Below are 23068 nucleotides of genomic sequence, written 5' to 3'. Positions count from 1 at the left end.
CTCTGGACAGCGGTGGTTGGTTTCACGGCAGTTGGTTCCAGTCTCCAGCTTTTTACCCATGACCAGAAGCAGCCTCATCACCCCTCCCCTCAGAACTATCAGCACTAGCCTTGGGGGTGTCCCCTCCCTGAGGTCTGTGTCCCACTTCTGCGACTTCGAGGTTCTGATTACCCCACCTCTTCCCTGTGTTCCTCCAGCCCCCGGGGTAGTAGTTGTTTCCTGAGCCTATAATGCCCGTTTCATTTCAGGATCTCCTTTATGCATTTTCAGTTCTTTAATCCCTGTTTAACAAATTTCTTGTATTAAATTCTCTCTGCTACATAGTTAGTGTTATTTCTACTTTCCTGACTGGTTAAAAAAAATCAGGGAACAAAATTGTGTGTATATCGAACACAACCACATGAAATTATGTAAAAATAGATGTATTAGGAAAAGCATTGTAAGGAAATTTACCAAAATCCTAATAGTGGTTGTATTATACAGAGAGATAGTCTTATGAGTGATTTTTTTTCTTCCTTCATCCATCTTGCTAGATTTTTTGGTAATGTAGTTACATTGCGTTCATAGTAAAAATGTACATTTATATATAAAAAAGAGAGGCTTTGATGCCCAGTAAAAGAGTATGTACCCTGAAGAGAGTTTGGTCTGTAAAACCAGATGAATTATAATCTGAGTAATAAAAAGTGATTGCAAATGCGATCACAATTCCACTGGGGTATCTTTTGAAAAAGAAGAGCAGCACAGTACGGGAAGACTAGAGCGAAGCAAGTGACATCACAGCTCTCCAACAGGGGAAAATGGCATAGTTCAGAAATAATAAAATGAGAAGGGTGATGTGACTCTCCAGCAAATTCAACAACAGCTTGTGACGTAGATGACTCAAGAACACTGGGAGAAGGCAGGGTTTACAGAGATCAGATTATGCCAAATTTACTTCATTTCCTTTTTTGTTGGTTTATTATTTATATTGATAGTGTACTCATTTATTCATTCATTCATACAACAAATATTTATCACATAAATACTATGTTCTAGGAACTGTCTTGGCACTGAAGATAGAAAGACAAGCTTCTAGTAGGAGAGACAGGTATATTTAGGTGTTATCAACATATGTCCTAGAAAACAAATCATTCTAATTGAAGCTTTTTATTTTACCCAATAATATGCAAAACAGACATCTGTACTTCACACCTGAGCCTCACACGTTATTGCTCCCCAACCCACTTCTGGCGGGGGGATGGATTACAGGGACCGGGGATGATGAGGGAGAGGGTTTGGGATAAGGCAGGGACTGGCATCGGGGGGAGTGAGGTAAGGTTAGAGGTGGGGTGGGGTTAGACAGCATCTGGCAGCCAAAACACATGAAACCAGGAGGCATATGTTTTTCACAGTTGCTCATCTCAGCAGGAGCCATCAATCATTCTAAATAAGAGGTCTGTTCATTCTTCTGATTTCACATGAATCTTGAATGGTCCACGTATCAGATTCTCTGAATTCTCCCTTAAAGTTGCAGTGGTTGAATGCACTTACCTTCTAGTAATAAACAGATTTCGCTGTTGAGTAATAGAATTCATTCCATTTTCAATATGGACGCTTACACTTTTTTGGTATTCTTTCTGATTTGGTTGTCCACATTGATTAAGTGTACATAGGACATCAGAATGGGGGAATAATTTGTCCATAATATGACCTTCTATTCTCACCTCTAAACTTAAATTTCTAACTGTTCCTGTGGTACTCTCTGTTGTATACACACATCTTAGTTAAAATTCTAAAACTCGGGGCCAGCCCAGCGGCATAGTGGTTAAGTTTGCGTTCTCTGCTTCTGCGGCCCGGGGTTCGCAGGTTTGAATCCCGGGGGTGGGGGGCAGACACACCACTCATCAAGCCATGCTGTGGCAGCGTCCCACATACAACATAGAGGAAGACTGGCAACATATGTTAGCTCAGGGCCAATTTTCCTCACCAAAAAAAAATTCTAAAACTCCTTTATAATGATAGATGGAGGACAACACTAAACCTCTTCGAGGTTAACCCAGACATGGACTTTTAATATATCTTTATCCTTTTTGCCCCTCTTATGATAAAGAGAAATGCCCATAAAAATTACAAGCCATTTGGAAATGAATAAAGTGGAAAGTGAAAGTTTCCCACAATTAGAAGTAGAGGGTGTTAGAGATGGTCAGGGAGAGGGTTCCACTGAGCATGAGACTGGTAATTGATAGTGATTTTACTTTCTGACATGGCCAAATTAAGAGGGATGCATCAAAACATTCTGCTGCAGGGCAGGCAAGACCTCCAAGCAAATCTTTGTAATAAAATGTGGTAAAGACTCTAGTGGACCATCAAGAAGAAAGCAATGAACATCAGGGCAGGGGGGAGAGGAGCGTTGGGGACATGAGGCTGAAGGTTGATGCTAAATCATGGTTCCATTTTACCATCCTTAGCATTAAACAGCAAAACAATAGCCAATTTACTTCTAGCCCATCATATTTCAAATTATACAAGGAGGTCTATTAAAATGTATGTAATACATGAATAGAAAGTAAAAATAAGTAAGTTGTGAACAAGGGGCAGGAGAATTACGGTCAGAAAAATAAGATTACCCCATGAGTAAGGTTGGTCCAAAGTCAATATTCGTTGGAATAATATACAAAAATATTTGTAGGAGTTCCTATGCATTTGCTGAAAATGGACCACAAGTTTGGTTCCAAGTCTCAGGCACATATGAAAAAAGAGAACTCTGATCACATTGTCAATTACTTTGTTTAATTACTTAATTTACTTAATTAATTACTTAATTATTTAAATATACAAACCAATTGTGCAAGTAAAGCACAACGCCTCCTGGTCCTCAGACTAGAGAGAATTTTCTTCCCCGGGTCTTCACCAAGAAAGCACTGAGTAATACAGTGATAAGTGTCCCAGTGGCATTTTAAAGTAAAAAAGGCAAGGAGTTTTGTGAAGAGGTTTCTTATATCAGCTCTCAAGGGGGCTGAAGTCAAAATACTATCACCCAATTCAATAAGAGAAACTCGATGGGAATAAAAATTATGTGGCATGAGTGTATAATTTATCCTGGGGGAAATTTTAGAGCAGTAGTTCTTAACCTCTTCTGAGTTGTGGACTACTTTGGAAAACTTTCCATTCATTCATTTTTTAAAACAAATATGTGTAAAGATTCTGCTCTGTTCCAGGCTACGGCAGTTATGCGAATATGCTGCTTGCAACTCCTGCTGTGGGGAGACCCAGCTGCCTCCCTTCTGGATCCACCACCACTTTTGCACCAAGGCTGCCATCCCAGAGCTGCTCTGGATTGCAGTCAGTGACTGAGCACTGCAGAGGTGAGGGTGCCGACCCATGCCTGCAGGATGCAAGAGTCCCCCAGTGGGCAGCTTTGGCTGGAGGACCTCCCTGGGGCCTGGCCAAAACTTTCTTAGAACTGTGCTGTGATCTGAGATTCTTCCAACCTGATCTTCCTTCCTTCCCATTCTCCTTTCCTAGGGGTCAGACCTGCGTTGTGGTCTAAAGGTTCTCCCTCCTCCTGCTCCCTCCCCTTTGTTCTCCACAGGTATTTCCTCCAATAAATCTGGGTGTCTTTCCCAAGGAGCTAACCCGAATGCACTGAGGGTTCAAGTTACCGTGACAGCCAGGGATCCTGCTCACATGGACTTGACGTTCTAGTGGGAAAAGGCAGACTACAAACAAGGCAATAAACCTGTAAACTGATGGTTCCCAGATAGTAATTAGTACTCAGAGGAAAACGAAACAGGGTTATGTGATGGGAGAACGAGGGGAAAGCCTACTTTAGACTGGGTGGTCAGGGGTGGCCTCATTTATTAAGCTGATGTCTAAATGTCAGAGGCCCACATAAGGGAGCCATGCGGAAGAAGGGGTTTGTGCACTAAAGGACTGAAGGTACATGTGGCGAGTGGAGAGAGGAAGCATAACAGAAGGAGGATGTGCCATCAGCGCTGTGCGCAGGGCTGGGCGTGTGGGTCCTGGAGAGGCGTTCAGATGTTATGCTAAGTGATGGGGAATTAAAAAGCATGGGTCTAGTTTTAGGGGCCTTACAGACCTCCTAAAACTTATCCATAGGATATAGTATCAAATTATAAGTGGAAATGCATATGTTTGGGGCAATTTTCCATAAATATTCTCTCTCTCTTCTTTTAAAAATTGTTTTTTACTTTTGAAAACATGCCACATCTTTACTATAAAAAGTGCTAAGTATAATACAAAGAAAGCAAAATCATCCCAGAGCTTACTATTCAGAGACGACTATTGATAATACTTGTACGAACATCCCTCGTGTTTATATATTCCATATTGATACAAATAGACATAAGTACATACTTTTATATATACTACATATATGTATTTGCTATACATGCTTTTTATCACTCTTCAACATGTTTTGGACATACAAAATATTTTATTGATTCTAAAATGCCTGTTTTTTTTTCTTTTTTACCTTTTGCACCCCCAGAATTGGGCTGCATGTTACAAACCATGGTGTCTGGCCAGGCAGCAGCCATTATAGACACTTTCACAGAAACATCAAAATGTACAGAATGGGTATTAATGGCTTAGAAGAAAATTCATGAGCAAGAGGTGAGTTTTCTTTTAATCCTGAGGAACAAAATTATTGATGGAGGAGTGTGGGAGGCGCTTTGCTGGAAGTGAATCGGAAGTGGTTTATCTATACTCCTGCAGCAAGAGTCCAAAGGTGGCCAGTTATACAGAACTGCAAAGCCAGCTTACGAACCCGACGGCTTTCTCTCTTCTATGTATTTTTAAGAAATTCAGCACCCAGTCTTGATGGCATCAAAAAAATACATGAACATTGACGACTTTGAGTTAATAAGCATTCAAAAGAGTTGGACTCTAAATGTGAAGAAGTTTCAGAAACACATTAATCAATTTATTATGCTTATATTTTTCCTCCATGTATGCACAAGAGTGATATATAATAAAATCATGCCTAAGTCTAAAAGAGCTAATAAGTATTAAATAAAAATTCTAGGCAACAAGAAAGCACTGTCTTTTAATTAACAGCATTTATTTTTCTTACTTAGTATCATAAAATAATGATGCATCTTAAAAATGACGGCATCTCAGATTTGATGAAATACAATAGACTCTCCCTCTTTCATTTTAAGGTTGCTTCATATTCCACCGTACGTTATATTTCATAATTTATGTGACCAGTTCTCTATTAATGGACATTTGGGTCGTTACAATTTTTCACTGTTACAAACAATGCTGCAGCAAATAATTTTGTGCATACATCTTTTCACACGTGTATGATTTCCTCTCTGGGGTAATAAGTCAAACTTCTGATAAGTGTCACATTGCAGGGATTTTGAAGCGTTACACCTTGATTGGTTGTACCTGGAATGCCACTTTTCCCGGATGCCAGGTAAGGGCAGACCAAAAACGTATATAGTCAGCAAGCTGTAGAAGAGATGGCAATCTCTTGTGAAAATGGAGGAGCCTGATGGGGGCTTGTCCTGCCTGGAAGCCACTCCACCTCTTTTTGGAGTAGATTGAAGGAAGAAACTGTGGGCAGGGCAAGACTGACTGACTCTTCATTCATACATTCATTCATTCCATAATGCCACTCTTTGCCACCTACTGTGCTAAATGCTAAGATAGAAATAGTCCCTGCCCTGTGAGAGATGACTATACCATGTAAGCCACCCTACGAACTTTGAACTTTATCCCCAAAAATATTTTTTTGTTTTGTTTTTTAATCCAAAAAGCTTTAAAATAAAAGACTTTAAGCAGAGGAATGTCACAATCAGATTGATTGAGTTTGTCTGAGTCAAAATGCTTCCCATTTGATAAAGTTGAACAGGTGGCAGGAACGGGAGCCCACCATCGGGTCCCATCTGTCTGAAGGCAGGGGATCTTCTCTGAGTGTTGCATTGGGTCTGAGCTTTTGAATCGACTGTACTGTATGGGGAAAAGTTGCTGAGACCTAGTTAGAAGACAGAGGTGAGAGGTGAAGAGTTCCTCCTTTTTCAGAATCCATCTAGTCTGGGTGCAGCTGATCTGGGTTTGTAAAGCTAGAAAAAGAAGGCTTCCAGATGGCCCGCAGGATTGAGCTGCCATGACATCCCTTATCTTCATTCCTTGGTTAACTCAGCCTCATAATCCCGTGTCCTTGGGCTTTGCATATGCTGTTCCCTTTGCCTGGACAACTCTTCTTCCATTTGGTCTGGCTAACTCTGGCTGATCTTTAAGTCTCAATTGTAATGTAATTTACTCCAAGAAACCAGGTGCTAGGTCAGGTGCTGTTGCTATGTGCTCCCGTGACATAGTACGTCCCCTATTACTGTTTACTTTGCATGCTTGAGAACAATTGCTTAAAGGGCCACCATCCATATGGTTGGACAGGCCATGCCTTGCAGTGGGCACCATTTACATCATAGTCTATGTGAATAATGTCCCCTAAAGTTGGCCAGTGCATAGTCTGTGCAGCTGTACACCTCCACTCTGATTGCTTATTTTATTGTAAGTCTTCCCCATTAGATTGTCAACATTAGAAGGTCCTGGACCATGTCTCCTTGATCATGATTTTATTCCCAACACCCAGCACTATTGCTGGTAACCATTAGTGCTTAATGTTTTCTGATTAAAATAGCAAATCCATCCTTGTTAATGCATATAATAGTGAAATGGAACCTTCCCAATTGGATTTATCAGACCTAAATTTTTCCAAGGCAATGTGCTTATAAGTAGATTTAAATTTGTAAGATCCTCTCTGGCATTTTTCCATTTTTGTTTTACATGCTACTGCACTAACATGACTAAATTTCTCCCCCTCTGTTTCCTAAAACCTTTATCAAACTGCTCGCTGGAAGGGCACACCTCCCAATTGCAAGGACATGAGCTAAGACCACTGTTAAGTGCTCAGCAATCTGTTGACAGAGGATGAAAGGAGAAACTTCCCCATGGAGGTAGTCAAGGACCAGTCAGATGGCAAAAGTTCCACCCAACAACATAGGCTTCCATCTCAGATCCCCCGGCCCTCCCCACCTGCAAGGGAGTCTGGGAAATGACGTCTTTTCACTGGGCACCTTGCTGGTAATGAGGGGAACAGACACTGAACAGGCAACCAGCAGTTCTGCCACATTCTGAAATGAAAGCAAATGACCACTTTCTACTCACCAAGCTCAGAATATCTACATATAACATAAAGGTTTTTTTTTTTTTGGTCTATTATGCTGGCCACGAGGGTTGAATAAAGGCAAATCATCCTGCACATCTCTTCTCTCAGAGGTTCTGCATACGTATAAGTTTGGAGAAAATTTCCATTTTGGTGAATACAACCGTCTCTAGAACAAAGACCCCAAAGGAGGCACTCCTCATCTCCCACATGGCTCCAGGCGGGACTCAGTGCCAGACCTGGCGTTCAATCCTCAGAGAGCCCCAAAGACTAACGATATATGGCAACAGAAAAGATAATGTGCCCCTTTAAAAGGGCAATGTAAGAATTCAGAAACATCATGTCCAGCTTCCTCCCAAAACTCAAGCAAGCTACTTTCATCATTTAAAGCAAAAGAAAAAAACCAAAACCTTATATATGGAATACTTATGGAGAACAGGAGAAGAGTGTGAGTTAAAAGAGAACGGGTTGGGCTCTCATTGGTTTGGAGAAAGTGACAAGATGATCGATGGTCATATTTAGATGGCAGTTGGAAACCTGGGGCTATGATTTGCTGACTGAGGGTCCCAGAAAATGTATTGTTAGCTAAGAAAGTTAGTAGGAGTTAATGGCTGTATAAAATAACCAGAACTGAAGCCCTTCCTAGTCAACTCAAGTCTTCAAGGACCCAATCAATAGATAATAAAAAGGGTCCATCCATTTGAAAAGTAAGAATAATCTACAACTAAGAAACATACAGTGAAAATGATCTGAAATGATAAATCTTTGGTAGAAAACATGATAAAGATATGTGTATAAATATGTCATTATTCACTACATAATTGAGGAATGTTTTCTTCCAATGGAAATTAAATTTTGCAATTTTATGCAACTCACTCTGGTGAAAAGACCATTTATTCAATGAGAAAGTTATTTCTTTGCAACATTAATCATTTTAAACTCATGGCTCCTCCAGAGGGATAACCTGCACTTGGCTTTTCCATTTATATCGTCTTTAACAGGAAACAAACTCTTTGATAGAGTTGTATCCTCCCTAATATTGTATGATGGAACTTAGAAATATGATGGCCTTTATGACTTCCCCGTGGGCGCCATAATCACCAGTGAAAACGATGGCATTTGCTTTGAGTGCAATGAAAAATACATTAATGAAAATGACCAGGCTGAAGTGTACCTGAGTGCTGATGAAATTCAAGGAAAAAGGCTTATCTGTAAGCAGCTTATGTAATTGGAAGACTCTAACTGATGTTCACCACCATAACAATTGCAGACTTAATTCCAGAATTTCACATAACAGTGTAGCATGTTGAGAAAAATGAATACTGCTTACTCTTTTAGACATCCAGATACACATTAAAAATTTTAAATAATGCTGTTAAATCTAAAACTGTTTGAAATTATCAGTTGAGTCCCTGCTCTGGCAAAAACTGCCAACCAAGGAATTCTTCACGCATCTGAACAGTCTTTGTTCCTAGTGAAATATGCGTTCACTGCATGTTTCAGTACAGCCCTTTCTTCCTACAGCAGAGACGGAAAACCAATGATGCCAGGACCTCGTTCTTCTTCCCCGACAGGCCTCACTAGTCAGTCTTGGCACACTTTCTTGCTGAGCCCAGACCAGCTTTCTCGAGATAAAGCTTCAGTGAGCTACCAGTTGATCAGTGCTCAGGTGAAACCGATCAGCCATTCCTGTCCTCCAAAGTAGCCCTACACACCTAGTTTAAAAGGTTAGCTATGTTCCATATATTCGACTCTCCATAAAATTCCTTTTTGTTACTGTCAAAAATATGTTTCTCAATAGGCTACTGCGAAACCAAATGTGATTTAAACATAATTAAAACGCCATCAATCTTTTAAACTCACATATGTAAAAGATAAAATATGGTAAAATGAATGGTCAGCCCACTCATTTATAAAAACCTGAGTGATACTTTTTGTAAGTATATTTTTGCATGATGGGGAAAACCAATAAGTTTGACTGATCTGTGAAATATTAGTATCTGAGAGGAGAATGATTCATCACATTTCAACACTGCACTTTTTGCCACAGTGGTCGGTATCATAACATCATACCCCTTCAAAAAATAATCTTATCTAGGAATTTTTTATGTTAATATAACATGTGAAGTAACTTCATTAATTAGGTAAATTGCATCAGCAAAAGCATAGCTTCTGGTGTCACGCTTTGTAACGTCTTTATCTTCAAGTCTTTTCCCAACAAAGTCTTTCCCAAAGAAGGGTAACTTCCAGCTCTAAACATCCATCAGCCTCGAATGCTGTGATCCCTATTTCTTTCCATCAGAATACGTGAATCATAAGACCTGGGTTACTGAAAGCCTACTCAGGCGGCAGGGAAATAAAGCCAAACATGACTGGAAGATTTCTTAGCTGCTTCTTCCATCCTTAGCCTGGGGACCATTTGCTTCTCGTGATGTGAAAGAAGCTGGCAGGCAAGGGGTCCACCATGGCTGCTTGCTCCGGAGGCCTGCAGGAGGATCCTGTTGCTTAATGTCTCTACTGCATCACTTTCTCCTCTCTCTTCTCTACGGAATCCCAGAATGCAACGTAATAACACATGACGTCGCCCACATCTAACTTAAGGAAAGGACTTGTGTAAAGTGGAAAGCCAAAAATCGATCGTATGTGCTGGGATGTAAGCCAACTCTTTAAGGTGAAAACACAACACAAACCTTTTCTCCACTTGCAGTCAACTTGGGAGCTGTGTTGGCTGAATTCTCTTCTCTGCTGCGTGAACATAAAATCACCTGAGAGCAGAGGACCCTGCCTCCTGCCCCAGGCACACTGCAAAAACAGCTGTCAGGCCTAAGGAATTGCATCTGGGGAAGGAAGATGAAATGGGGGTCCGCCCACCCATTTGCACTGTTGGGGGTTTAGCAGGATGTGGTGTGTTTTCTTATCTGTAAGATGGGGTGATGATTCTTGCACTAAGGGAGGAGGAAGGAGAAAGAAACAAAGTAATGGATGTGTAAGTGCTCTATCAGTTAGGCGAAGAGTCCCAGAAGAGCTACAGCAGTGTTAGGTATTATTTTATTATTGCCATCCTCATCATCTTATGTCTATCTGATATACTTCGGGACAGCCAGCTCTTTCTTTCCATTCAAACAAGATGAAAGAGACATTTAGATAATGTGCAATGTTGTCAAACTCACCTTTTTGTTTATTTCCAACTACCACCTACCCAAGGTTTTCAACCCTGGCTCAGCGTTCAGAATCAATTATAGGTTTTGGTTTTTAAAAAATATACATTTTTTAAACATACAGATGTCACGCCCAAGCTTTACCCGAGGACTGGGCGGGACCCAACTGTTTCTATTTTTTAAAGTTCTAATAGTAATTCTGATGCCTAAATGGGGCTGAGAACCCCACACACACAGTGATCTAGGGCAGTTGTATCCCCACTACACACTCTCCTCAAACCCCAAATTTCTTTTCCAAGCACAGGTCTAGGTGCCATGGGCAAAGATGTTGTAAGATTCCATTGGCAGAGACTTCCGTTCTGCCTTTGCCTCTCCTTCTTTTCCTTATCTTCCCAGGAGAAGGCAGTGACCTGAACAGCCAGAGCATCTCTTCTGCCCCCACCCACCTCCTCTTTCTCTAATGAATCGTGATGATGAGTTGGATTGGGAGCCACCTGAAGTGAAATGTTGGCTCCCTCTCTCAGCATCTTCTATCTGATATAATCACAATGTATAGTATAATGGCTAATGAAATACTGAATGAAATTTATTATACTAAAAGATATAAGCATGCATTTAAAATAAGTGCCTGGGATTACATCTTGCTGAATTCCAATTTTAAACTCAGCATTGAATTTATGCTTATTTTTGTTCCAAGTAATGACTGCATTAGCAAGACACGGATACTTTGATTTGTACTAATCCATTTCTCTTGGGTGAAAATATGTTATTATTTAAAATTGTTTCTCTCAAACTAACCCAGTCATTGGCATGCATAATTTTAGCAGGGTTAATTCTAATCAACCCACTTCTAGAGAAAGATTTTTGAGGCTTTGTAAATCCTTTTTTTTTCCTTCTAAGAGCTCCTTTTAAATTAAGTTCATCTTTGTATACTTCTGCTGTTAAAATCTTCAGGTTGGTACAGGTAAGACCCTCAAACCAATTGCTGACATCTAGAATGTGGTTGTTCTTCTCATTTCCCCTAAATTTTTCAGCATGTTCATACAGTAATATTTCCCAGCTGGTAAGGAACCCAGCTTCTGGAAGAGGAAAAACAAGAAACACAGCCTAGCTCCCCAGCTGCATGTTATTACGTTATTCCCAATTCACAGGAAATGAACAATCATTTAGTCTTGACAGGTACATCCAGAAACTTACTGTCTTCCTTTTCAACCTGAAAAAAAATCAGAGCCTGCAGAAGTGAAGCTTTCGTCTTAAAGTATGCTTTATATTTTTTGCCAACATTATGAGGATATCTTATGAGGCCTTTTGAAAACACTCTGGGAGAATGCTGCCAACAGGCTTAGAAACCTGGGAGGAAAAAAATAATCATCCAAAATACTTTCTGGTCATGAAGATATGTAACTTAGTGGTCCCTTGTGATCTGGTGAAGGTTAGATGTCTGTGATGGCAATTGGGGTGTAACCCAAATGGCCTTTTTAGTAGACGATTAGACAACACAAAAGCAAAGTTGTGAGCAGTAAATGCCCCTCCAAATCAGTTTTAGGATGAACTAAAAGCAATTACAAATATGCTAGGGAGGGATTTTTTAAATTTTTTTTATCCTGATGGATTTGTCCCTCAATTGAAAATATTTCCATTTGCTAAACACAGTTTTCCAAAGTAGAACTACAAGCAACACACAGTAATACTTCATTCGTCTTGCAGTTTAAGATTCACAGAGCACTACCAGGGACATTACTTACTCCTCACCACCGTTCCGTGATGGCCTCCATTTTACAGATGACAAAACAGAGACACAAGGAGGCTTCACAGGCTGCCTGGACTCGCATTTCCTAAGCGGGAACGCCTGGAGAAACAGCTGGGTCTCCTGGCTCCCAGGCCAACACTGTTTAGTCTATCTAGCTGAGGATTTTAAAACATTTACTTCAGCTTAACTCACTTTGCCCCCTATTATGGTCCATTTGTGTGTGTCAGTCTTTATCTCTGGACCTGAGTCAAACTTCACCCCTTCTCCCACCGCCTCCCGTTTCAGAAGGAAAAAAAATCAAAGCCTGAATATGGAACACATGTGCTTCTCATCTGCGATGTTTAGAGGGATCGGGGAAATCAGAAGTGTCATTGGCTCTTTCGTGGGGATGTTTCGGCATGCCCTCACACCTGCATCCCACTGGCACTGCTACTGTCCCAGTGTGAGCCTACCACCTTCAAAATCAACCTTCCATGTTGTGCCTTTATTCCGACTTGCATCTTTTTGGCTTCTCTGTGTTTTAGAGGTTTGCTTTATTGGTCCGTGAAAAATCTCCTTCTGTTTCTATTTAGGGTAGATTTGGAGGTATGCATCGAGAGGAGAGTAGACACCTTTGGTTAAGCCCTGGAATCTTCCGCCACCTCTCCGACTGGACTGCAGTGGGCAGCCATGACTCATGGTGAGGTCATGCATTCCCAGGCAAAGTTTATAGTAACCAGGAGGCTGAGCTATTTGCAGGTGCCCTACATACTGAGCATGCTAATTCCAACTCACCTCCACGTTACACTGGCATCTTTTAAAGTAGAACTTCGTGGGGTGAACAGGAAGACTACAACATTTTTATTATAGTTGGCTTCCTTTGCTGAATTAGCATTTATATTTTCCCAGTAGAAATCCCCAAATTGAAAATATAGAGGTGTCAGCTAGCACCACTTTAGTTAAGGTTGTGTCAACATTTCCTATAAACCTTGTTTTTCTAGGGTTTATAACTAGACCATAAAAATTTGCTCAGCTCTGAAACTTGGCATAGAAAGTAAACCTGGGAGTGAATTTTGCAGAATTTGAAGAGGGAAAAATAAGTTCAGCTGTTTTTAACATGTTCTTGTTCTAAAATGGAAGTGATTTTAAGACTCATTTTATTTTTGTGTGACTCTAATGGAGCTTCAGTTAAAAAAAAAGAATCCTCAAGAGATTATTTCATTAATATGGGCTAATTGCACTTCTTAATTTTTAGACAAAATGTTAATGATTGAGGTATTTAACTCAAACCCACTGACTGTGCATCAGCAGGTACCAGTTTTCGCAAAGCAGTTAGCTGTGCATAATAATGTGATTTGGCAGATCATCCAAACGCCTTTTAGTGCAGGAAACCACCAACGCTTCGAAGGGAGGAATCCTTCTGATAAGAGGTTAATGGGCCGTTTCAAAATGCACACTCATTCAGGATAGCATCCGTTTATTCATCTTCACTTAATCTGTAGTTCACATTTATCGGGTGACCCCAATAAGCAGCTCATGTAATGCTTGCATGAGGGAAACATCCAGTCCCCTGGGAAGTCCACCTTTTCCTGAGGGCAGGGCGGTACTCGGCATGGCAGCAGCTCACATACCCCTTCGCTGGGCTGGCAGGAGGTTGGTATGTGGGAGGCAATTAGTCAATGTGTTGCCACGGGTTGTGATGCCCTGGGTGCATTTGTCTGTCTGTCTCAAGCCATGAACTCTGGGAAGATGGCAGCCACCAGTGACAGGAGACTCATGGAGGAAAGGAAGAAGGTGCTGGACTCAAAGCCAGAAGAACCGAGTTCTAGCATCTTCTCCAGCCCTAACCGACTCTGTCGGCCTGGGCAGTTGGTCTACCTGTCTAAGGATGACGATACTCTGCTAACCCAGTGGGTTTATTGACAGAGTCTACTGAAATAATCATGTATATGAAGCACTTTTAAAACTGTGAAGTGCCATCCAAATGAAAGGCGGTAGTACCTCCCTCAGCATCTGGTAACCATGGGTGCTTACTAAGTGTTGTTAGGAATGTAACGACATGCCCCCCCTTTCAACTAATTCATGCGGAAAGGCCCTGGGCTTCCCAGCATAACAAGCTACAACCACATGACCCCATCCCAGCTTTATTTCTCCTAATTGCAGTTTTCTGCTTCCACTTCTCTTCACTTACCTGTTGCTGATCACTGATGACCTTTTTGAATGAAGAATGTTCCAGAGTCTTGGCTGGCCCCAGACGCCACCTTTGATGTCACCTCATTCTGCCACCCCCCACCCCACCCCCATCCTGAAACATGACATCAGGTAGGTCCCTCTGCAGGTTTCAGGGATACAGTTTTTGGTACCTCTAGGTTTTCTCTGAGACTGTCTCCTACTGCACGCTAGGACTTCTTTCCTCAAGGAGAAACATGCCACACATCTTGGGCATAAGTAATCCACATTTGTCCTGGGAAATTTTCTGGCAGGGAGATCTGTGAAATGCCATTAGCATGGTCAGTCCTCAGAAGGGCCCTGTACTTGGTTTAATGAGCTGCTGTCACCATCTTGAAATTCTTAATATATTTTTAACAAGAGGCCCCACATTTTCACTTTAGACTGGTCCCTGCAAATCATGTAACAGGTTCTGGTCCTGATCTTTTCCTAGCTAGCCCTGAAAACCTTCACCTGGAGCAATCCTGCTGCGTGCTAGAGCCAATCCTGATCAGGGCTGGCAAGATTTGAGGTCACCTCTCCCAGGCAGTGGAGGGATTTAGAGTGAGTCTCACGGCCCCGTCCCAGGCTGGTGTTTGCCTCCTGTCCTGTCTCATAGCCCCCACCCCACCCCACGCCTGTAGCCTGTATGGGTGGGTTTCTGCCTCAGGTCCTTGTGAAAACAAGAACCCTCTCATTGGCTTGGCAGGAGCCAGGCTCCCTGCCCAGCATTTTTCCAGCCTCTCTTCCAGCAGCCTGGATGCTGACGTGGGCATTTGTAGTTTCCAACTGAGTTCTGTTCCAACATGAAGGAGACACTGGGCACCTTGGAGCCCACAGTCTGTAACTGAGGACCATCACTTCTGCATCCAGTCTGCTGGACGCCATCCACTTACCCACCCAAGGCTAACGGAACACTACCCACACACCTGGCACCACGTGGGCACCGGGGATACATCAGTGAGTAAGATAAAGATGTCTCTGCCCCCAGAGAGTTTACATTCCAGTGGGAGAAGTCAGACAATGAACATAATAAATGAGTGAATTCATGGGTTGGAAAATGAACGGTGCTGTGGAAAAATACACAGCAGGGTAAGGAGACGGGGAGGGCAGGGGGCGGTTTGCATTGGGAAGGAAATCTGATCCAAGATTTAAGGAGTGGAGGACGTTAGACTCGTGAATGTCTGGGGGAAGAGCGTTCCTGGCAGAGGGTACAGCTAGTGCCGAAGTCCTCAGGGGGAGAGAGCACGGCTGACAGGAGCACGCAGGAGGCCACAAGGCTGGAGCGGAGGAGAGGAGGGAGGAGGCGATGAGGCCTGACGAGAGGTAGGGATGGGGAGTCCTGCAGGGCCCGAGAGGGGCTTGTCAGACCAGCTGGGAGCAGCGGGATGACAAAATCTCTTTCAAAACCATCACTCTGGCTGCTGTGCGAGGACAGACTGTTGAAGGGCAGGCGTGGAAGCAGAAAAACCACCAGAAGCTATTCAGTAATCCAGAGAAAAAAGTGCTCATTCCCACGGAGGGTAGACCCGAGTCTCCGTGCTCCTTCGAATGCTGTCATTTGGGCTGTTGACCCCTCTTCTCACACTCAGGCGGCCTCAGAGCCCATTCTGCCTGGCTCTGGCCCAGCCTCATCTCTTCTCACTTCCTTCTCACGGCCCTACGGTGTGCAGGCCTCAGCAGCATTTGCAATGGAATCCACCCAAGAAAGAGCAGACTACCGAGGCCTGGCAGGGCGGCCCCTTGGCTAAAGATCCTTTAAAAAAAAGAAAAAGACTAGCTTTTCACCTGGGGATTGTTTAAATCCACAGTTGGGGAGGGTTCCATGCCTCCGTCAGACCCCTTCAGGCCTGTAATGCTTTCCCAGCACCTCACATCTAGCAGCTGCAACTGTACTGTTGGGCTCACCCATAAGCTTGCTTTCAAATGAGCCCCCGTAGACATTAACTCAAGTCAGTAAAACACCTTTGCAGGCAGTAAAAGAATCATCCCCGAGGTCAGAAAGCTCACTGGGCAAGCAAGTCAGTGGATGGTACCTACAGGGCAGGAAGAACGTGGCTCAGGGCTCCATGGCCTGGTCCTTTGGGTACAAAGACAGCCAGCCTGTCTCCCTTTTGTTCATCTCCATCATCTTTTTTTCTTTCCAATATGTTATTGTACCTGTTAATAAAAAGGAAACCTTCCTACCAATCCCAGAGGGTCCGGAATCAAATAAAATTGTGCAAGTGCTTTGTAAACATGAGAGCACTCTCTACAATTAAGGGAGCATCCTTATCTGGGAAGGCAGTCTCCAGCATTCTCCTTCAGTGTTTGGAAATACGGTGCTGAATACCTTCCAAACAGTTAAACCCCAGCAAGCTGTTCAAATGGTCGTGTTCTAATAATCTGCCCAGACTCTCACAGCACCCCACCTTGGGGGCTGCTTGACCCAAGGTTAGCTACATTTTCTACTATCTGCAGGGAGACTGGGTGGCGGAGCTGGCTGGACACTCGGCCAAAATCAGAACACCTGCTGAGCTCTGGAACCTGAGGCAAGTCACTTATCCTCTCAGAGGTTCAGTTTCCTCATCTGGAAAACATCCTGCCTACTTCACAGGGTTTTGGTGGAATCATATGAGATAACGCATACGAAAATCCTCTATAGATTGGGCAGTACAATGCAATTCCAGTCAGCCACTTCAAGGGCTGATCTGTCTGCAAATGTAACCACAACGTTATGCTTATTAGCATTTTTTTCCTAGCAATTCCAAGATCCAAGTGCAGATTAAATACAGACGTTTTAGGGACCTCCCTGCCTTCTGCTCCTTTAGGTTTTTCTTGTTTGTTTGTTTGTTTAGAAAAACAAGAAGGCCAGGTTACTGGATCATATTGCTCATCAAAGTCTTTGAGCAATCTTAAATGAGAAACACCATGTCACAGGTCACCGCAGTCACATGCCATAACGAATAGTGGCTAATGAATTCCGTAGATTAGTAGTAAGAAAGAGAGAGAAAGGAAAAAGAACTCAATAGTTAAAACCTGAATAAACAGTGGTATAAAATGACTGCAATGTGAGGCGTTATGGGGTTCTGTTGTGTAATAATGGCTGGCCCACTAATTAGTGTGTTTAAAAATGTGTTACAGAGGAGTTGATTTTTCCCCCAGTCATGAGGTGTTCTCCGGGGCTGGCGGTTTGGAGGACCGACACACTGTAGGATCCTGGGACAGCTCTTCCCTGTCAGTGATCTGCTTATCAACATGCCCCCACGATGGCATCACTGAATTGCTGGAGCGGGGAGTCACTCAGATAGGTACCAGCCACCTCACTGGCTGAGTGGAGCACGCTGTAAAAATCCTGCACTAGAAGGTAGTCAAGTCTTGCAAACAGGTTAGGAGGCCCTTACGCTCTCGGACTACTGAGATGAGGAACAGAGAGGCATAGTGTAGAGAGCACTGGCCATGGAGCCCCACAGCCCTGGCTCCAGCATGCACTCTGCAACTCGCATGGAATTGCTGGGGCCCTGATTCCTCACCTATGAAAATGAGCTCTGCACTGGGGTTAGGGTGAGCTGTAGGTGGGAGGTTGTCTGCCAGAGCTCCAGGCGCAGGCCCGGCCCACACAAATTGAGTGCTTACCTTGTGCCAAGCTCGGTGCTAATCACTTTTACAAGGGTTATTTATTTAATTCTCCAATAATTCTATGAGCTAGATGCTAATCCTACCTTCATTTGTCAGAAGAGCCTGCATTTAGGGCAGCCTAAATTGTCCCCACTTGATATTCTACATCTCTGATCCACCAAAGTCATGTTCTTGTTAATAAAAACATGTCCTTTCAGTTCAGAATGCCCCGAAATTCTTAGAAATGTCCGTATCTTCCTCAACGGCCACACAGCTATAAAAGGATTTCCTCTGCATGTGGAATTTAGGAGGGAGTCCTCTCTTAGGTGTGTGATCTGATGTACTTGCTCGGGCAATGAAAGAAGGGTCATTCAACTAATAATGAACTTATTACAGAATAAGTGCTTTACAAATATTATGCACTGGCCCTCAAAACAACTCTACGAGATAGTCTATCTTCATTTTACGGATGAGGCGACCAAGGCACAGAAAGGTTAAATAATATGCCCAAAGTCACACAGTGGATTCATGGCAGAACTGGGTCTCAGGCCCAGGCAGCTCTTCCTCGTCGCCATTACTCTGTCTCCCTAGAAGGCACTCGACAGAGAGGGCATCTGTACGCGCTCCATCCCACTCATCTTCCAAATGGTCTGGGCCCCTGACTGCCCTACTACTAAAAGGCCACAGAAAATGTGTCATGTGCACACGTCAAATCTACAAGCCACATCCAAAATGTATCACGTCTGCTTTACAGGAGCAGTGAGAAGAAAATTGACATAGGGCATCTCCCTGCTGTGACTTTTAAAACAGGAGCAAAAACTGAATTGAAAATATTTTATTCTCATACTACTTTGCTACAAGTAGCCTCTCTGGGGTGGGGAGTTCTTGGGGATTTTATTTTGGATTATAATAAAGAATATCTTGACTACAAATTTGGCCTTGAGATATCATTTAATGGGAAGGTCTGTTCAGATATTCAGAGGCAAGATCTTCATTTCTGCTAGAAAACTGGACACCCAGCTGCCCTCTACTAAATTGACATCCCTTGTGCCAACCTTTTAACACCCTCTGAGGGTAACTTCTAGTGGCTTAATAAAATCATCACTGTGATGATGTACTGCATACTTATGGAAATCAAGATGATTTTATTAAGAGACATCGTGCTTTATATAGGGAGTTAGATGGGACAAGTAATTTAAGATAACAAGGGTGCTCATTTTGTCCCAGAATTGGCTCACACTGCTGATTCAGCTTTGGAACGGGTACATGTTGAACAAGGAAAGGAGGCAGAGGACATTTTAACGTCACCTGGGGGCCAGGTCCGTCTGAAGTCGATGAGAGTCCTGTCTGCAGAGATGCTGCCACACCATTATGGTGCTAATGGTATTATTTTCTTTGGCCATTAGCGTGTGCTGCCCGAATCGCTGCAAAATGCTCGTAACCGTGGCTCTCTGGGATTCTCCTGTAATGAGCCTGTGAGAATTCATCTCCAGCTTCCCAATCAAGTTGTTCCAGGACCCCTGTGGTAAGTATGTTTCCCTAACGCTCTCCTACATGTCAGAAGGTTCTCAGAAAAACTATTGATTCCTAGGAACAGAAGCAAAGGGAGGGTTCGCCTTCTGGAAAGATCCTGCTTGGCTGGGAAAAAGTCGTCCTCGGAGCATGGGCAAGTGAGGGCTAGGGGCTGTGGCAAAGCAGAGGCCACCACGTGGGTGCCAGGCCTGGGAGAGGCAGGCAGGAGAACATGGTTCTCAGTTACCTGAGGTCAGAATCAGAAGGGATCAGGCAAACCTGGGTGGAACAGCAGCCAGTTTTCAGAGACCAGAGCAGCAGTAGGGCAAGGATCAGGGACTGACTTTTGGCCAGGGGATTCCACAGAGAAAGGCCACTCAGTGAGCTTGAGATTTGGCATCCTTCTGTTCATCCTTTTGTTAAGTATCTTTCTTAGGGGAGGAGGCCGCCTTCTCTGAGGGTTCCTAATGAAGTCCACCAAAGGCCTTGCAACATGTCCCCTCCTCCTGAGGTGAGGTCCTTGTTCAGAGAAGCATTGATCAGTATGGCTTTTAGAAAACCATCCTTGACAGCTCTTAAAGCCCTGGCAAGGCTCCTTTTAACCGGAGGATCACAGGCCTGGTAAGAAATGGGAGGGAAGGTGGACACTTTCCTCTTCCTTTCAAGGAAGGAGTTAACCTCAGGACAGAACAGCCTCGAGAGGTCAGGGGACGGCAGGTAAGTCAGGCTTGTCAGGAAGATAGCCCCCTTTTCCCAGGCTTTGCTCACCAAGAGTTCTCCAAGCCCTGAATTTTCAGTCTCAGGCCCACCTCCTTCCTGAAGCAATGCTGACCAGGTTCAAGAGGAACCCCAGCCCCAGTAAAGTGGGAACCCAGCAGATGGTCTGGAATTGGTCTTGCTGCCAAGGTCTAGTAGTCTAAGCTGTCCTTGGCTTCCACGGACTTAGTCAAAATGGATTTCCATGCCTTTAACTTTCTGTGTAGTATTCTGAGTGATTCCCTCAGATCTGCCTTCCAGTTCAGTCAAGTTCTCCTCAGCTTCATAGAAACTGTTGTGTTACAGGTCCACGATTCATGATTAGAATTCTCACTTCTATAATTTCTATTTGGTTCTTTTTCAAACCTTAGTTATTGTTGTTTTTAATTTATTCTTTCCTGATGGTTTCTATATCTTCTTTTCTATTTTTTAAAATGCTTATTTTATAGTCTTTTCCAGATTGTTCCATCATCTTCAGTTATTGTTCCTCCCACAGTGGTTCAGTTACACGTGAGTGTGTGTATGTGAAATCTTCTTGTACAAGCTCACCTTCAGCAGAGGGCATCTTTCTCCGAGAGTCCATGTGCTGTGGGCTGTGAGGTATCTGCCCTAGTTCTGGGCAGGCGTCCACTGGACATCAAGCTCTCTCCAGTTTGGGCCATTTTTTCCTCAGCCAGGGATTTCCAATCAATATGTGTAGTATAAATTCAGATCCCACCCCTGAACATGAAGTGCAAGATTGGCTTTTAATTTTATGCACAGGAGACATTTTTTCCTGCCTAGAGCCCTGGCTGGGCAGAAAGCTGCCTTAATACTATCTAGGCCATTGGATGGAGTTTTTTGGACCCCTCCTCATAAACCAACAGCCCTTCAAGAGTCCTGGCTTCAGGCTGAGACCTCTCCTCTCATTCCTCCCCTTGAGTAGACTCAAGGTCACGTTTCTTCTCCATGCATGGGAATGAAAAGTTTAGCTTTTAGCTTCCTGGGCTACTGTGGCTTCCACTGAAGCTGACCATTCTGACTTGAGTTCACTCTTTGCTTCTGGCATGTGAGTTTCCATTTCTTTTACTGGAATTCAACTTGTGTTTAAAAACAACAACAAACCTTTTTTTCATTCTATTTCATTCAGGATCTCTCTGTGTTTGTAGCAGGGAGGGTGGCTGTGTCAACTCAATCCACCACGTTGCCAGAGGCCAAGCCCACATACTAGCTTCTGAGAGTTAAATTTTACCTTCTGTGAACCTGGTTCTCAGCTAGAGTCTTGCTCTGAGCCAGCTGATAGCCTGAAACAGCAGTGATACTGCCCACTGACTTTGAGCATCACTGCTTCTGGGCCCTCTGCTGCTGAACTCGTCCCACAGATTATGCTTGTGTATCCATCTGTGTTCACCAAACCATGACCACATTTCCCTTCCCCTCTGGACCCTTTTGGTGGCCAGCTATCTACCCTCTGGAGAGCCAGCCACTGAGGGCACCTGTGAGGAAAGGGATTTGGTTGGTTGGAGCTTCTTCATTCCCTCTTCAGACAGCCTGTTCGGGCAGCCTGGCTGGACAAGAATCTTTCACCATCTAGAATCCTGTAACTTTTGGGGTCAAAAATCCCCTTGGGGATCTGAAGAAAACTGTGCGTCCTGTCCTGAGAAAAAAAGTACATGCACAGGAACTTCCGCATGAATTTCAGGGACTCAATAACCCCTCGTATCCCATGTTAAGAACTTCTGCTCTGGAGGCTGATTGTTCTTTGGTGAATTGGAAACCCTAGTTTGTTAGCTTCATTCAAATCAACTCTAGTGAAAAACCTTGTTATGAGACCCATGACATAATAACAATCTGTCAGTTTTTTACTCTTTTGATGCCATCTTGAAACCTAACAGTGGCACCAAGAGTAATGTCAATAATTAGTGACAATCTCCTATAAAATCTCTTCTTCGAAGTGCTTTTTATTAAACATTTGAATGTTACTGAAGCATACTTGCCTCAGATACTACTTTCTGGCTCAAATCTGTGTCACCTATATAGCAAAGGACGCTTCATGGCATGAGACAGAACTGATGTGGCATGGTAGAAATATATCTGGATTCTAGATTTAATTTCTAGGTTTGGGATCTGGCTTTGCTACAAACCATCTGGTGACTCGGGGAAATTCCCAGCCTTCCCAGATTTCTTTTTCCTTATCTGTAAGTGAGGAAGTTGGACTAGATAGGAGGTTGACAAAGTAAAATCCACTGGCCAAATCCTGCCTGTTGCCTGTTTTTGTAAATAAAGTTTTGCTGGAACACAGCCACACTCATTCATTTCCGTATTATCTATGACTGCTTTCGTGCCACAACGGCAGAGCTGAGTGGTCGTGACAGAGACCATATGGCCTGCAAAGCCTGAAATATTTATTATCTGGCCCTAGACAGAAACCTTTGCCAGGCCCTTGGCCCAGAGGATCTCTCCATCCCTTTCCACCTCTTGATGATCTGTGATTCTCAGAGGCAAAGGGAACGTAACCCAGCCCAATTTAAGGGCACATGCAGAAGAGAAGCAAATGACAGATGAGCCAAGACAAATCACTTACAACAAATTACTGTGTTGAAGCAGCTCCCTCCATAACTGTTGCTTAGGGAAGTCTAATAAATAGTCAAGTGGAACTACTTAAAACAATGAAACTTCATGTATGCTCTAAATTGTTTCATAATCCAGACATTCCGTGATTCAGAAAGACCTTCTTCCAGGGCATCCAAACCAGTGAGGTTTTAAAAAATTACTTACTCTGATAAGATACATTCAGTTAAGTTTAGAAAATAACTGACAAGATAGCAGATACAATCCCTTTTACCAGTGCAAATCCTGTTTTGAAATGAGCTAGAATATAAAACAACCAACGGAGAAATGAAGCCCTTCTGATACAAATAATAAGTACGATGTTCACTTGAACTCTCTGAGCTG

This window comes from Ceratotherium simum, chromosome 32 (genome assembly GCF_057802395.1).
Source record: "Ceratotherium simum simum isolate JZ-2026a chromosome 32, ASM5780239v1, whole genome shotgun sequence".
Lineage (NCBI taxonomy): Eukaryota > Metazoa > Chordata > Mammalia > Perissodactyla > Rhinocerotidae > Ceratotherium > Ceratotherium simum.
This window is presented reverse-complemented; position numbering follows the sequence as displayed.